Source organism: Apodemus sylvaticus, chromosome 15 (genome assembly GCF_947179515.1).
Source record: "Apodemus sylvaticus chromosome 15, mApoSyl1.1, whole genome shotgun sequence".
Classification (NCBI taxonomy): Eukaryota; Metazoa; Chordata; class Mammalia; order Rodentia; family Muridae; genus Apodemus; species Apodemus sylvaticus.
This window is the reverse complement of record NC_067486.1, coordinates 51,597,110-51,613,477: the sequence shown is the minus strand read 5'-3', so window position 1 is coordinate 51,613,477 and position 16,368 is coordinate 51,597,110. Positions and strand designations below refer to the sequence as shown.

Here is a 16,368-nt window from a genome sequence, read left to right as displayed (position 1 = left end):
AGTCCTCAACATCAGAGTGAGCTGTACTGTGCTGCCCAGAGGAGGTATAGGTCTCACTCTCCTGAATACTGCAGCTGGTGAGGGACAGGAGCAGTTTCCTGTCCCCAGGGCTCAGTCTTCTGCATGCTGCCAGTGGTGGTAGCAATCGGGGAGGAGGGTATCTCTTCCTCATCCACACCACTGCACAGGAGACGAGGGGTAGGGCCAGCTCCCTCAAGCTCATATCTTTGGGTGCCATCTTACCTGCAACTCACACAATGTGCAGAGCCCACTTTACCAATTACTGCAGCTGGCTAGTGGCAAAGTCAGCTCTTTTGTTCTCACGCCCAGGGCCAAATCTCCCAGGACATCCAGGTGAGGAATTGGACCAGTTCTGCATATTCCTCAGACACTACCATGTCCTCGGGCGGTAACCTAGACCAGGGACATCAGCTTGGCCTTCAGTGGTAAGAAGTACCTGTTCCTGCAGGACCATAGACTCAGATGGATCCCCACCATGGTCCTAAGTGGCATCACCAGCTTCTCACACGAAGATGTTCCCCACTACTCTCAAGTCTCCACTTCCTTCTCTTCACTGTGTCCATATCCTTCTGTTTCTCTTTCTCTTCTATTTCTCCATCACTTACTTGCTCTTCTGGTTACCAGAGTCTTTAAGTATCTGGAGTTATTTCAGGAGTGGTCTCAGGAGTGCTATGCCCTGCCTGTGTATTATGATACCAGAGAGGGGTCATCTCGGACATGTTTTCCCCGCCCCCAGGCCTGAGTGGCAGATGACTATATCTTAGACTAACTCCTTGTCCAGGTCCCACGGGACCAGTCTGGTGGTCATCTAGAATTTGCTCCTTTGCCAGACTGATGGAGTAGTTCTATTTGAGGATTGTTTATCTTGGGCTCACTCCTGCCTGGGACCTACAGTCCTAGGTGGCATTCTTTTAGTCTCTGGCTTGTTTGGTTCTGGGAACCACCAGAGCCTGATCAGCTTTGGACTTGTGGTTGTCTGAGGCTAGCTCACTGTGTGAAGCCCCTGGTACCTGACTGGTGATCACCTGAAGCTCATTTTCTTCAGGGAATGTTAGGTTATGACTCATTCAGATGTTCACAGGTCAGATGTAGACACAGCCTCTCTCCTCTCTGCCACCTACTGATGCACGTGTGATAGAATTTGTTTTTATTATAAAGATCATAGGTTGCAAGTTCTACTGTGTTTAAGTGTGTAAGAAAAAGAAACCAAAGGGTCAGTTCCTGAAGGTCTTTTCCTCATGTCCATAAAAATGGCACTGTCTGGTGCCCTTTGTGGATCAACTGACTCTTTGGGGGCAGGTATTGGGGTGAGATGTTAGGTGAGCTTTAGGAAAACCAGATAGAGATTTGAACTTGATACCATCAAAGTAGATGACAAGAACCAGTTGTGGGCTATGGACCAGTTCAAACCATGATCCACTATTCATTTCTTGTCCCAACTTGGATTTCAGAAGCATAATATGGATAGCTTGAAATTGGTCATCATAGGAATATTTATTTCATTCAGTCTATAAACTGTAGGAAGGATTTTTTCCTTTCCTGGAGAGTCAACTTCCTGCCATACCCAGATAAAATGAAATTCCATCTTTCTCTAAAAACCAAACGAGTGCATATTGGTAGAAACGGGATATTGAGAGGACTGGGGCCATGATAACTCGTCCACGCCAGTCTATTGAGAAGCTGTAGAGGTGTAGTCTTCATGAAAGCTGGGGTTGGAGACGTATTGCCACATCTTTGGTTATATAAGCAAGATTTGATCATAGCTTCTGCCAGTGTAGAATTGTTTGGTTTTGAGAAAATGCCATATTCTCTCCTTTCAATATTTTCTCCTCTACATTTTTGAATAAAACCAGAGTCTCTTTATTAGGAATTTGTGAAGCTTTGTAAAGGTGAAGTACAGCATCTTATATTCAAATACAGTCATGAAGGCTGGAAGTGGTGACCCACACTTGTAACTCAGGAGGTGAGGGCAGGAGGTTTATCTCAAGGTCAAGGCTGACCTAAGCTACTTAATGAGTTCCAGGCACAGCATTGGCTATGTAGTGAATTCCAGGTCAACCTGGGCTACAGAGGAAATTCTAGGCCATTTCTAACATTACAGAGTGACACTCAGTCTCAGAATTGTTAAAAAAGATGTCTCTTATTTTTCACTGGGATCATTTTGAGAACAAATGAAGGAACTATCGTTAAGTATCCCTGAAAAACAGACGTCAATTTGGTCATCTTGGGAAAACTCAGAGCATGCTCACTTTATTTTTAGTATTTTCTGAAAAGCAGATGAATACTGGTACCACTGTAGTTTCATAATTCAGAGCAGTGTTTTTTAAAAATTCTTAAATTAAAAATCAGGCATCATTTTTAAAATATTTACTTTTAAGATATTGTTTGATTATGGCATTTTCCAAACAATTATCCGTTTTGCCTCTCTTCCTGTTCTCTACCATCCCCCATCTCTTTGTAATCTTCTACCCACAACAGCTTCCTTGCCACATGCATGACCCATGTGCCCTATTGCTCACTTTTTGTGACACATCTTTCAATCTCTTTTTTAGTTTCATAGTCTACACTCCTTTATACTAACCGCCAGTTATACACAGGCATATAAACTTCAGAAGTTACAATTCCTATATGAGAGAGAAAATGTCACGCTTGTCTTCTGAATCTGGGTCACCTCACTAGTGCTTTCCAATCAATCCATTTTCGTGAAAATTTTATTTTAATTTTTGTTTGTAGCTTAATAAAATTTTTTTTGTGTGTGCATGTATTACATTTCTATCATCCATTCATCTGTTGATGGAAGGCTACCAATTGCTTCTCTATTGGGAGTAGACTAACAATAAGCACGGATGTTCAAGTATCCTTCAGTAAGATATAGTCCTTTGCATATGTGCCTAAGAGTGATCTATCTGAGTTATATGGTAGTTACATTTTTAATTAATTAATTATTTTATTTATTTACATCTCAAATGTTCTCCTCCCTCCCAGTCTCCTTTTATAGAAATCTTCCTCCATCTCCCTTCTCACTTCTCTCTGAGAGGTGACATCCCCACTGGGGCATCCAGTCTTCACAGGATTAGGCACATTATCTCCCACTGAGGCCAGACAAGGCAGGGCCTCAGATCAGCCTGTGTATGCTGTTTGGTTAGTGGCTTAGTCTCTGGGAGTTCCCAGGGACACTGTTGGTCTTCCTATGGAATTGCCATCCCCTTCAGTTCCTTCAAGTCATCCCCTAACTCTTTTATAGGGGTCTCAGACCTCAGTCCAATGCTTGGCTTAAGTATCTGAATCTGTCTCAGTCAGCTGCTGGTAGAACCTCTCAGAGGATATTTTTAATATTTTAATGTTAAATATGCCAGCACTCTGATTTCCTTAATGACTAGATTATTTTATACTTCCACCAACAAAGAATCAAAGTTCCTTCCCTTGTACCCCCCACATCCTTGCCAACAACACTACTTGTTATCAATTTTCTTGATGATATCTATTCTAACTGGGGTGAAATAGTATTTCAAAGTGGCTTTAATCTGCATTTCTTGGATGGCCACAGGTTTGGACACTGTTTTAGATACTGCAATAGTTAATTTTGACTCAACTTCCTGATATTTAGAATCATGATGGAAAGAAATCTCTGGGCATGGCAATGATCTATACTAGGTTGAGGTGGGAGTCCTAACTTAACTATGGGCAATATCATTCTATGGTCTGAAGGTCTGGAATGGATAAAAACACAAGTTAAACATAAACATTTATTACTCTCAGCCTCCTAACTGTGGTCACTAAGTTATACTTGCCCCCTTTTTCTTTTTCTTTTTCTTTTTTTGGGGGGCGGGGTTTGAGACAGGGCTTCTCTGTATAGCTCTGGCTGTCCTGGAACTCACTCTGTAGACCAGGCTGGCCTGGAACTCAGATATCTGCTTGCCTCTGCTTCCCAGGTGCTGGGATTAAAGGTGTGTGCCACTACTGCCTGGCTTCTTGCTCCCTTTTTCCTTCTGCATATCTCCCATGCCAATGTGAACGATATCCTTTGGAATTGTTGTTAAAAATATACCCATTCACCCTTAAGGTGCTTTTCTCAGGGGATGTTGTTGTTGTTGTTTTTTCTTTTCTTTTCTTTTCTTTTTTTTTTTTTTTTTGGTATGTGTCTCTGTGATTGGTATGAATGTGTGTGTGTGTGTGTGTGTGTGTGTGTGTGTGTGTGTGAGTTTTTGAGGATGCTTGTGTATTTATGTGGTTACTTACTGAACCTGGAGCCAGGTGGCAGTGGGTAAAATCTGGTGGACCCTCCTGCCTCCCACACCGATGGCATTACAAGCATGTGCAACTATGCCTGACTTTTGATGTTTGCTGTTGATTCAAACTCTGAACCTAAGTGCTCGTACTCACTGAAGCATCTTCCTAGCATCCCTGTTGGTTATTTTACTGCAGCAGTAAGACAAGTAGCTAACACAAATACTTATTGGCCATTCTTGTCTTCTTCTGGGAACTGTCCATTTCATTAGCCCATTTATTGATTAGCAGTGTTTTTACTTTTAATTCTGCAGTTCTGTCTGAGCATGGCTGGCAAAGGTTGGCTCCTATTCTGTGTGCTGTCTGTCCATTCTGAGAGTTTCCTCTGATGTGCAAATTTTACATTTCATGCAGTTCTGTGCATTCGATCCCACGCCTTTTTCCTGTGCAGAGAGTTCTTGCTCATGTCTCTATCTTGAAGTCACTTCTTATGTTTTCCTTTAGCAGTTTCAGCATTTTACCTTTAAATTGAGGTAGTCAATCCACATTATATTGATTTCTCTGCAGGGTGAGAAATATGGATCTAATTCCATTCTTTTTTTTTTTTTTCAGATGTTTATCAGGCTTGCCAGCATCACTGGTTGAACAGGCTGCCTGTTTTCTAGTGTATGTTTTTGATGCTTTTATTGAAAATTAAGTGCCCACAGCTGTGTGTATAGGTTTCCTTGGGTTTCTAATACCCTCCATTGACTTACATTTCTGTTTTTATGCCTGCACCTTCCTGTCTTTGCCGCTTTCACTTTGTAGTATTATTCAAAGTCAGATGTTCTGATACCAGCAGTTTTCTTTCCTTGCTTAGGATTACTTTGATTATATGTAGTCTTTTGTGTTTCTGTCTCAACTTTTTAAAATTTTTTTTTATTTTTTTTATTTGATATTTTCTATATTTATATTTCAAATGATTTCCCCTTTTCTGGCTTCCCACTCCCCGAAAGTTCCATAAGCCCTCTTCTCTCCCTCTGTTCCCCCATCTAACCCTTCCCACTTCCATGTTCTGGTATTCCCCTATACTGCTGCACTGAGTCTTTCCAGAACCAGGGGCCACTCCTCCGATCTTCTTGGACATCATTTAATATGTGGATTATGTCTTGGGTATTCAAAGTTTCTAGGTTAATATCCACTTATCAGTGAGTGCATACCATGATTGATCTTTTGAGATTGGGTTACCTCACTTAGTATGATGTTCTCCAGCTGAATCCATTTGTCTAAGAATTTCATGAATTCATTGTTTCTAATGGCTGAATAGTAGTAGTCCATTGTGTATATATACCACTTTTTTTTGTATCCATTCCTCCGTTGAGGGACACCTGGGTTCTTTTCAGCTTCTGGCTACTACAAATAGGGCTGCTATGAACATAGTGGAGCATGTGTCCTTATTGCATGCCAGGGAATCCTCTGGGTATATGCCCAGGAGTGGTATAGCAGGGTCCTCCGGAATTGTCAGGCCCAGATTTCTGAGGAACCACCAGACTGATTTCCAAAGTGGTTGCACCAACTTGCAATCCCACGAGCAGTGGAAGAGTGTTCCTCTTTCTCTACATCCTTGCCAACACCTGATGTCTCCTGATTTTTTGACCTTAGCCAGTCTGACTGGTGTGAGGTGAAATCTTAGGGTTGTTTTGATTTGTATTTCCCTAATGATTTAATGATGTCGAACATTTCTTAAGGTGCTTCTCAGACACCCGAAGTTCTTCGTGTGAAAATTCTTTGCTTAGCACTGTACCCCACTTTTTAATAGGGTTATCTGGTTCTCTGGGTTCTACCTTCTTGAGTTCTTTGAATATATTAGATATTAGCCCTCTGTCGGATTTAGGGTTGGTAAAGATCCTTTCCCAATCTGTTGGTTGCCGTTTTGTCCTTTTGACAGTGTCCTTTGCCTTTCAGAAACTTTGTAGTTTTATGAGGTCCCATTTGTCAATTCTTGATCTTAGAGTGTAAGCTATTGGTGTTCTGTTCAGGAACTTTTACCCCGTGCCCATGTCCTCAAGGGTCTTCCCCAGTTTTTTTCTATTAGTTTTAGTGTGTCAGGTTTTATGTGGAGGTCCTTGATCTACTTGGAGTTGAGCTTAGTACAAGGAGATAAGAATGGATCCATTTGCATTCTTCTGCATGCTGACCTCCAGTTGAACCAGCACCATTTGTTGAAAAGGCTATCTTTTTTCCACTTGATGCTTTCAGCTCCTTTGTCGAAGCTCAAGTGACCATAGGTGTGTGGGTTCATTTCTGGGTCTTCAATCCTATTCCATTGATCGGCCTGCCTGACATTGTACCAATACCATGCAGTTTTTATCACTATTGCTCAGTAGTAATGTTTGAGGTCTGGGATACTGATGCCCCCAGAGGTTCTTTTACTGTGGAGAATAGTTTTAGCTATCCTGGGTTTTTTGTTTTTCCAGATGAATTTGAGAATTGCTCTTTCTAGTTCTATGAAGAACTGAGTTGGGATTTTGATGGGGATTGCATTGAATCTGTACATTGCCTTTGGCAAGATGGCCATTTTAACTATATTAATCCTGCCAATCCACGAGCATGGAAGATTTTTCCATTTTCTGAGGTCTTCTTCAATTTCCTTCTTCAGAGATCTGAAGTTCTTGTCATATAGGTCTTTCACTTGTTTGGTTAGAGTCACCCCAAGATACTTTATGCTGTTTGTGGCTATTGTGAAGGGTGTCATTTCCCTAATTTCTTTCTCAGTCTGCTTATCCTTTGAGTATAGAAAGGCTACTGATTTGCTTGAGTTGAATTTGTAGCCAGTCACTTTGCTGAAGTTGTTTATCAGCTGTAGGAGTTCTCTGGTAGAGTTTTTTGGGTCACTTAAGTATACTATCATATCATCTACAAATAGTGATAGTTTGACTGCTTCCTTTCCAATTTCTATCCCTTTGACTTCCTTATGTTGTCTAATTGCTCTAGCTAGGAGTTCAAGAACCTTATTGAAAAGATATGGAGAGAGTGAGCAGCTTTGTCTAGTCCCTGATTTTAGTGGGATTGCTTCAAGTTTCTCTCCATTTAGTTTGATGCTGGCTACCGGTTTGCTGTATATAGCTTTTACTATGTTTAGATATGGGCCTTGAATTCCTGTTCTTTCCAAGACTTTTAGCATGAAAGGATGCTGAATTTTTTAAAATGCTTTTTCAGCATCTAATGAAATGATCATGCGGTTTTTTCTTTGAGTTTGTTTATGTAGTGGATAGCATTTATGGATTTCCGTATATTGAACCATCCCTGCATCCCTGGGATGAAGCCTACTTGATCATGGTGGATGATCATTTTGATGTGTTCTTGGATTCAGTGGGCAAGAATTTTATTGAGTATTTTTGCATCGATATTCATAATGGAAATTGGCCTGAAATTCTCTTTCTTAGTTGGATCTTTGTGTGGTTTTGTGTGTAATTGTGACTTCGTAGAAGGAGCTGGGTAGTATTCCTTCTGTTTCTATCTTGTGGAATAGTTTGAAGAGTATTGGTGTTAACTCTTCTTTGAAGGTCTGATAGAATTCTGCACTGAAACCATCTGGTCCTGTGCTTTTTTTGGTTGGAAAGCTTTCTATGACCCCTTCTATTTCTTTAGGGGTTATGGGTCTGTTTAGATGATCTATTTGATCCTGGTTTAATTTTGGTATTTGGTATCTGTCTAAGATATTGTCCATTTCCTCTAGGTTCTCCACTTGTGTTGAGTACAGGCTTTTGTAGTAGGATCTGATGATTTTTTGAATTTCCTCAGTTTCTGTTGTTATATTTCCCTTCTCATTTCTAATTTTGTTAATTTGGATACTGTTTCTGTGCACTTTGGTTAGTCTGGCTAAGGGTTTATCTATCTTGTTGATTTTTTCAAAGAACCAGCTCCTTGTTTTTTTGATTCTTTGTATGGTTCTCTTAGTTTCTACTGGATTGATTTCAGCCCTGAGTTTGATGATTTCCTGTCTTCTTCTCCTCCTGGGTGAATTAGCTTCTTTTTGTTCCAGGGCTTTCAGTTGTGCCTTTAAGCTTCTAGTGTATGCTCTCTCCAATTTCTTTTTGGAGGCACTCAAAGCTATGCGTTTTCTTCTTAGCACTGCTTTCATTGTGTCCCATAGATTTGGGTATGTTGTGCCTTCATTTTCATTAAATTCTAAGAAATCTTTGATTTCTTTCTTTATTCCTTAACCAAGGTATCATTGAGTAGAGTATTGTTCAGTTTCCATGTGTATGTGGGCTTTCTGTTGTTTTTATTATTATTAAAGACCACTTTTACTCCATAGTGATCTGATAGGAGGCATGGGATTATTTCAGTCTTCTTATATTTGTTGAGGTCTGTCTTGTGACCAACTATATGATCGATTTTGGAGAAGGTGCCATGAGGTGCTGAGAAAAAGGTATATTCTTTTACTTTGGGATGGAAAGTCTATATATATCTGTTAAATCCAATTGGTCCAAAGCTTCAATTAGTTTCACTGTCTCCCTGTTTAGTTTCTGTTTTTCTGACCGGTCCATTGAGGAGAGGGGAGTGTTGAAGTCACCAACAATTATTGTGTTAGGTGCAATGTGTGCTTTGAGCTTTAGTAAAATTTCTTTTATGAATGAGGGTGCCCTTGCATTTGGAGCATAGATGTTCAGGATTGAGAGTTCTTCTTGTTGGATTCTTTCTTTGACCAGCAAGAAGTGTCCTTCCATGTCTCTTTTGATGACATTAGGTTGAAAGTCAATTTTATCTGATATTAGAATGGCAACTCCGGCTTGTTTCCTGAGACCATTTGCTTGTAGAATTGTCTTCCAGCCTTTTACTCTAAGGTAGTTTTTGTCTTTGACACTGAGGTGTGTTTCTTGTATGCAGCAAAATGTAGGGTCCTGTTTATGTATCCAGTCTGTTAGTCTATGCCTTTTTATTGGGGGAATTGAGTCCATTGATGTTAAGATATATTAAGGAGTAGTGGTTATTGCTTCCTATCATTTTTGATGTGATTTCATACTTGTGTGGTTATCTTCTTTTGGGTTTGATGAAAGAAGTTTAATATCCTGCTTTTTCCAGGGTATAGTTTCCCTTGTTGTGATGGTGTTTTCTCCCTATTATCCTTTTGTAGGGCTGGGTTTGTGGAAAGATATTGTGTAAATTTGGTTTTTTCATGGGATATCTTGGTTTCTCCATCTATAGTGATTGAGAGTTTCGCTGGGTATAGTAGTCTCGGCTAGCATTTGTGGTCTCTTAGAGTCTGCATGAGCTCCGCCTAGGATCTTCTAGCTTTCATGGTCTCTGGTGAAAAGTCTGGTGTAATTCTGATAGGTCTTCCTTTATATGTTACTTGCCCTTTTTCTCTTACTGCCCTAAGTATTCTTTCTTTGTTTAGTACATTTAGGGTTTTGATTATTATGTGATGGGAGGTATTTCTGTTCTGGTCCAGTCTGTTTGGAGTTCTATAGGCTTCTTGTATATTCATGGGCATCTCTCTCTTTAGGTTAGGGAAGTTTTCTTCCATAATTTTGTTGAAGATATTTGCTGGCTCTTTAAGTTGTAACTCTTCACTCTCATCAATGCCTATAATCCTTAGGTTTGTCTTTGTTATTGTGTCCTGGATTTCCTGGATGCTTTGGGTTACAACCTTTTTGTATTTTGCATTTTCTTTGACTGTTGAGTCCATGGTTTCTATGGTATCTTCGGCACCTGAGATTCTTTCTTCTATCTGTTGTATTCTGATATTGATATTTGCATCTATGGCCCCTGATTTCTTCCCAAGGTTTTCTATCTCCAAAGTTGTTTCCATTTGTGATTTCTTCATTGTTTCTACTTCTGTTTTTAGATCCTGGATGTTTTTGCTCAGTTCCTTCACTTGCTTGTGTTTTCCTGTAATTCTTTGAGAGATTTTTTTGTGTTTCCTCTTTCATGACTTCTGCCTGTTGATCAAAGTTCTCCTGTATTTCTTTAAGTGATTTTTGCATTTCCTCCTTATTGGCTACTAACTTATGACCCATATTCTCCTGAATTTCTTTAAGTGATTTTTGTGTTTCCCTTGTAAGGGCTTCTAGCTTTTGATCATTTTTCTCCTGAATTTCTTTAAGAGATTTATTTATGTCCTTCATGCATTTCTCTAACAGCATCCTGACCAGTGATTTTAAATCTGACTCTTGTTTTTCTAGTGTGTTGGGATATCCAGGACTAGCTGTTGTTGGAGAATTGGGTTCAGATGCTGCCATAATGCCTTGGTTTCTGTTAGTAAAGTTCCTATGTTTGCCTTTAGCCATCTGGTTCTCACTGGTGTTAGATGGTCTTATTGTCACTGACTGGTGCTTCAACATCCGGGACACTGGATGACTGGGTTTCCTCTAACACAGATTGCTGCCTTCCTCTTTTGTGCCTTAGGAGCCCTGCTGAGTCTTGCCTCAAGCAATGTTATACTTGGGTTGTCTCAGTGAACCAGGTGTTCCCTGACTGCTCTGTCATGGAGCGAAGATGGCAGTGGAGAGTCACTCCCTCTGTTCATCTTCACATAGGACACAGGCCCCATGACCAGCTTGCTGGCAGACGAATCGCCTATGTGCTCAGGTCCTGGGTGCAGGCAGACCCCTGGCGGTTTGCACCCCGGGAGATCTTAAGCTCAGGATAATACAGTACCTAGTAATGCTTTTTGGCCCCAGCAAGTAGCGAAGATGGCCACCCTGTCTCAACTTTTAAATGTGGTAAGAGTTGCAGTGGTCCTGGTGTCTCTTTCCAGCTACAGAACACTGGCCAGCATTATAAGAATCACATGTTCCATCCTCAGCATCCATATCAGGCAGCTGGGATACAATGTTTCCAGCCTCCGTAGGCACCTGCACTCACATACCCACTCACAGCTTCATATGCTCATAAAATTAAAAATGAAAGTAGAAAATTTACAAAATAAAACAAGTCCACAACTTCCCTAACTTGGTACCTGCTTTTAATTAAAAATATTTTTTATTTCATGATTTACATATAACTTAGCTCCTTATAAGGACACTAAGCTAAAGATCTGCTTAAGTTTACTTCCAATCCTGTCTCCTCCCTTTTATAGACATATGAACACACATCTTCCTCATACACAATTACCAACAAGCTTGGTTTACATCCTTCCAGATCATCTAGATTTTGTTCATGGAAGATAATGATGTCAAACACATACACATACACACATACACACACACACACACACACACACACACACACAGAAAGAGAGAGACAATCTTGCCACTTCAATTGTCTGGAATGTTTAGATCAATTCGAGGGAAATAAATAAAATTAGTAAAATGAACACATGAAAATAAAACGCCTCATATTTAATTAGTCCTGTATGTTCTGTAGTTCTCATTCTTGTTCTTCTATTTAAATTGTAACAAATTGTCACAGAAGGATGGATGCCTCTTGATATCAGGTCTTCTGTATAGATACAACTAAAGACCAGGAATAAGACAATGCATTTGAGTGTGCATTCATGTTCTTTTATGGGTTCACTGGACAGCATGGTGAAAATTACCTTATTTACTCATCCTGTTAGTAACAGAAGGGTGATAATAGAATCTTGTAAATGTTACTCCTATGCTGCATCAGTATCATTGACTCATCAAATACTCCACCTATCAGACACTGTTCTGGGTGTTGCTGGAGTGACAAGTACAGATTTGAATTGAATCCTAACTTAAGAAACATTATACACCAAGTATATAAAATATATATGTGAGGGTTGGTAAGATGGCTAAGTGGTTAAGAACACTGACTGCTCTTTTGAAGGTCCTGAGTTCAAATCCCAGTAACCACATGGTGACTTACAACCACCCATAATGAGATCTGATGTGCTCTTCTGGTATGTCTAAAGACAGCTACAGTGTACTTACATATAGTAATAAATAAATCTTTAAAAAAATATACGCATGTACACTGTAGCAGTAACACTTTAAGTATTTAAGCACACTGTAAGAATAAAATACATAAATATAATATAGTATAAATGGAAATGCACATTTATATAAATATATAAATACGATTATACAAACATAGAGAAAAGCTATCTTACAGCAATTGTATATGTGACTCTTACTGCTCCTTTAAAACCCTACTTCCTCAGTAAAGCCTCTTCAGTCCTCAAGCTGAGAAATTATTTCTCTGAAAAAAGATTAGTAACTAGAGTTTCTATGATTTCCACTTGTGGAAACAAGTGCATAGTTGTCTGGCTTACTGATTTAGGACTGTCTGGAGGACAGGAGGTGGTGGCCCAGTCTCTTTAGATCTCTGCTGGACAAAGATGGCAACTAAATGAGTAAATGGGTAAAAAAATCACGTATAGAAGGAAGACCATCTCATAGGAGAAGATTCAACAATAGAAAAACAGCCAGAACCAGGTGTGGTGGTGCATATATTTAATCTCAGTGCTTGGAAGGCAGAGGCAGGCCATCTTGGGGTTCAAGGCCAGCCTAGAGTGAGTAACAAGACAGCCAGGGCTATACAGAGGAACCATTTCTCACAAACAAACAGACAAACAAACAAACCCAAAAATCAATCAATCAGTTAGCAGGGAGTACTGAGCAACAAATCACAGAATTCTACACTATGAATGAGTGAAAAGAACAAGGACTTCCATGTGAATTGTGGAAAGCTAGTAATAGTTGAATGCCTGGTTAAAGCCAGATACTGTCTTCAGTGTTATATTTATGGCATGCCCTTTCTTTCCAGTAACAAGTGTATTAAATTATGTGGAGTAACCTGAGGCACAGAGAGGAGACCGTCCACATACGACATTGTTCAGATGGGGGTGGTGAGGCCATGCGTCAAGCCTAGACATTCTTAGTTACTAGTGAGCAAAATGGCAGGAGAGTAGAGTCCAGAAAAGCTTTGTCAGCATTAATAGATAAAAGAAATAAGTTGTATACATCCAAGCCTAACACAATCATTATTAGAGAGCCTTTATCCAGCAACTGATGGGAGCAGATGCAGAGACTCACAGTCAAACATTAGGCAGAGCTCAGGGAATCCTGCAGAAGAGCGGGAGAAAGGATTGTTGGAGCCAGACTGGGTCAAGGAGACCACAGAAAACCTGCAGAATCAGCTAATGAGGGCTCGCCAGGGTTCACAGAGACTGAGCAACAATCAGGGAGTCTGAATGGGTCTGACCTAGGTTATGGGTGGAGCTTGGTGTTCTTGTGAGATTCCTAAAGGGGGTGGGGGTATCTCTAACTCCTTTGCCTCCTTTTAGAACTTTTTCCTCCTACTATGTTGCCTAGTCCAGTCTTGATATAACGGTATGTGCTAGTCTAATTGTAACTAGATAGGACATGCTTGATTGATATCTCTAGGAGGCCTGATCGTTTCTGGAGGAAAACAGGAAGAATGGATCTGAGGGAAAGGGGAGGTTGGGAGTCGGGGGAGGGACTGGGAGGAGAGGATGGAGGAGAAACTGCAGTAGGGATGTAATATATAAGAGAAGAATAGAAAATATCCTGACTGAGGTAACCCAATCACAGAAGAACACACATAGTATACACTCACTGATAAGTGAATGTTAGCCCAGACGCTCTGAATACCCAATATACAATTCACAGACCACATGAAGCTCAAGAAGGAGGAAGACAGAAGTGTGGATACTCCAGTCCTTCTTAGAAGGGGGATCAAAATATGCATGGAAGGAAATACAGAGATAAATTGTGGAGCAGACACTGAAGGAAAGGCCATCCAGAGACTGCCTCACTTGGGGATCCATTGCATATACAGCTACCAAACCCAGACACTATTGTGGATACCAACAAGTGCTTGCTGATAGGAGCCTGATATAGCTGTCTCCTGGGTGCCTGACAAATACAGAGGTGGATGCTTGCAGCCAATTATTGGACTGAGCACAGGGTCCCCAATGGAGGAGTTAGAGAAAGGACCCAAGGAGATGAAGGGATTTTTAGCCCCATAGGAGGAACAACAATATGAACCAACCAGTACCCCCAGAACTCCCAGGGACTAAACCATCAACCAAAGAGTACATATGGAGGGACCCATGGCTCCAGTCGCATATATAGCAGAGGATGACCTTGCCGGACATCAATGGGAGGAGAGGGCCTTGGTCCTGTGAAGACTGGTGGCCCCAGTGTAGGGGAATATCAGGACAGGGAAGCAGGAGTGCGTGGGTTGGTGATTAGGGGGCGTGGGGATAGGATAGGGGGTTTTGTGAGGGGAAACAAAGAAAAGGGATAACATTTGAAATGTAAATAAAGAAAATATCTAATAAAAAGATGGTATAAAGAAAAATAAAATATATCAGAAAAATAAAAATTAAAAAAAGAGAAGAATAAATAAAAAAGAAAAGAAAAGAAACAAGTTGACAGAGGAAGAACAGAAGTCCTTTCCCACCTGGGCTCCATGTAAAAAACAGAGCACATACAATAATAATATGCAATATGCAAATAAGAAGAGGCAAGCTTTACTTAAAATATTTATAAAGAGTTCCAAGCCTTGCAGTCCTGGACAGTTGGGGGCTTTACCCTTGGCTCCCTCCCCTATGCCTACACTCAGAATGCTTTCTTTTCCTTCCCTCCCATCTCTTCTCTCCTCTCCCCTTCCCTCCTCTCCCCTTCCTTCCTCCTTTCCTTTTAAATTTACATCTATGAGTGCTTTGTCTTTGTATTCTGGAAGAAGGCATAAAATCCTATTACAGATGGTTGTGAGCCACCATATGGTTTTGGGGAATTGAACTCAGACCCTCTGGAAGAGCAGCTAGTGTTTTTGTTTTGTTTTGTTTTGTTTTGTTTTTTTGGATTTTTTTTTCGAGACAGGGTTTCTCTGTATAGCCCTGGCTGTCCTGGAACTCACTCTGTAGACCAGGCTGGCCTTGAACTCAGAAATCCACCTGCCTCTGCCTCCCAGAGTGCTGGGATTACAGGTGTGTGCCACCACCGCCCAGTTTCTTTTGTTTTTTGTTTTTTGTTTTTTTTTTGGTTTTTGGGGAGCTAGTGTTTTTAACCACTGAGCCACTTCCTCATCTCCCTTCTTTCCTTTTTAAAATTAAACTATTTATCACGTCTTTGAGAATGTCATACATGTATACAAAGTATTTTTATCACTGTCACCCTCCTTCCCTAAACAATTCCTCCAAAATCCCCTACCTCTGTTTCCCAAATCCATATCCTCTATGTTTTTTTCTTTATAACCTACTGACTCCTATTAAAAATGCCCAGATGAGCATGGACATTTGATTATCTACTGGAGCACAGGTAACCCACCAGAGGGCACACTTCTAAAGAAAATTGATTCTTCCTCCCCAGAAACCAATAGCTCTTCAGCTAGGGTGGGGCCTCTTGTGCCCCTTCCCATCAATGCTGGGACATTGACTAGTTTTGTCTTGTAGAGTTCTCCTGTAGGCTACCACAGCTGCTGTGAGTTCATGAGCACAGTGGTCCTTTCCAGAAGACACTACTTCACCCTGATCTTCTCTTTCTTCTGACAGTCATAATCTTTCTTTTTTTCTTTTTTTCCATTTTTTTATTGAAAAAGGAAGTGAAAACATTTTATGATAAAACTGAAGATTTACATGGAAAATATTTCTGAAAAAAATTGAATATATAGAAAAACATTAAAATTGACAGTTTTCATGGAAAATTAAAGAGTAAAATGGTAGACATAAAACATTGCTAAATTAATTGAAACATTTTATGATAGAATTGAAGATTTATGTAGAAAATATTTTTGATAAAATTGTAGAAAAATATAGAATAACATGTTAAAATTGAAGATTATCATGGAAAATTACAGATAAAATGGTAGGCATAAAAGTATTTATAAGTTGATTATAAGTGGAATTATAAACATTTTCTGATAAAATGAAGATCTACAAGGAAAATATTCCTGATAAAATTCAAGAAATATATAGAAAAACATGTTAAAATTGACTATTTCATGGAAAATTATACAGATAAAATAGTAGGCCTAAAAATATTTCTAAATTTGTTGAAAGCGGAATTATAAACGTTTTCTGATAAAATTGAAGATTTACATGGAAAATATCTCTGATAAAATTGAAGAATATATAGAAAAACATGTTAAAATTGATTATCCTGGAAAATAATACAGATAAAATGGTAGACATAAAAAAGA

The 16,368-nt window shown here is 39.8% G+C and overlaps 1 non-coding gene across 1 annotated transcript; it reads right to left on the bottom strand.

Moving 5' to 3' along the window:
* Positions 1–1,068: 1,068 nt before the first annotated feature.
* On the bottom strand, positions 1,069–1,194 carry LOC127666415 (small nucleolar RNA SNORA17). Its single transcript, XR_007973616.1, has one exon. It is a non-coding gene; the product is annotated as a small nucleolar RNA SNORA17 (small nucleolar RNA).
* Positions 1,195–16,368: the final 15,174 nt, after the last annotated feature.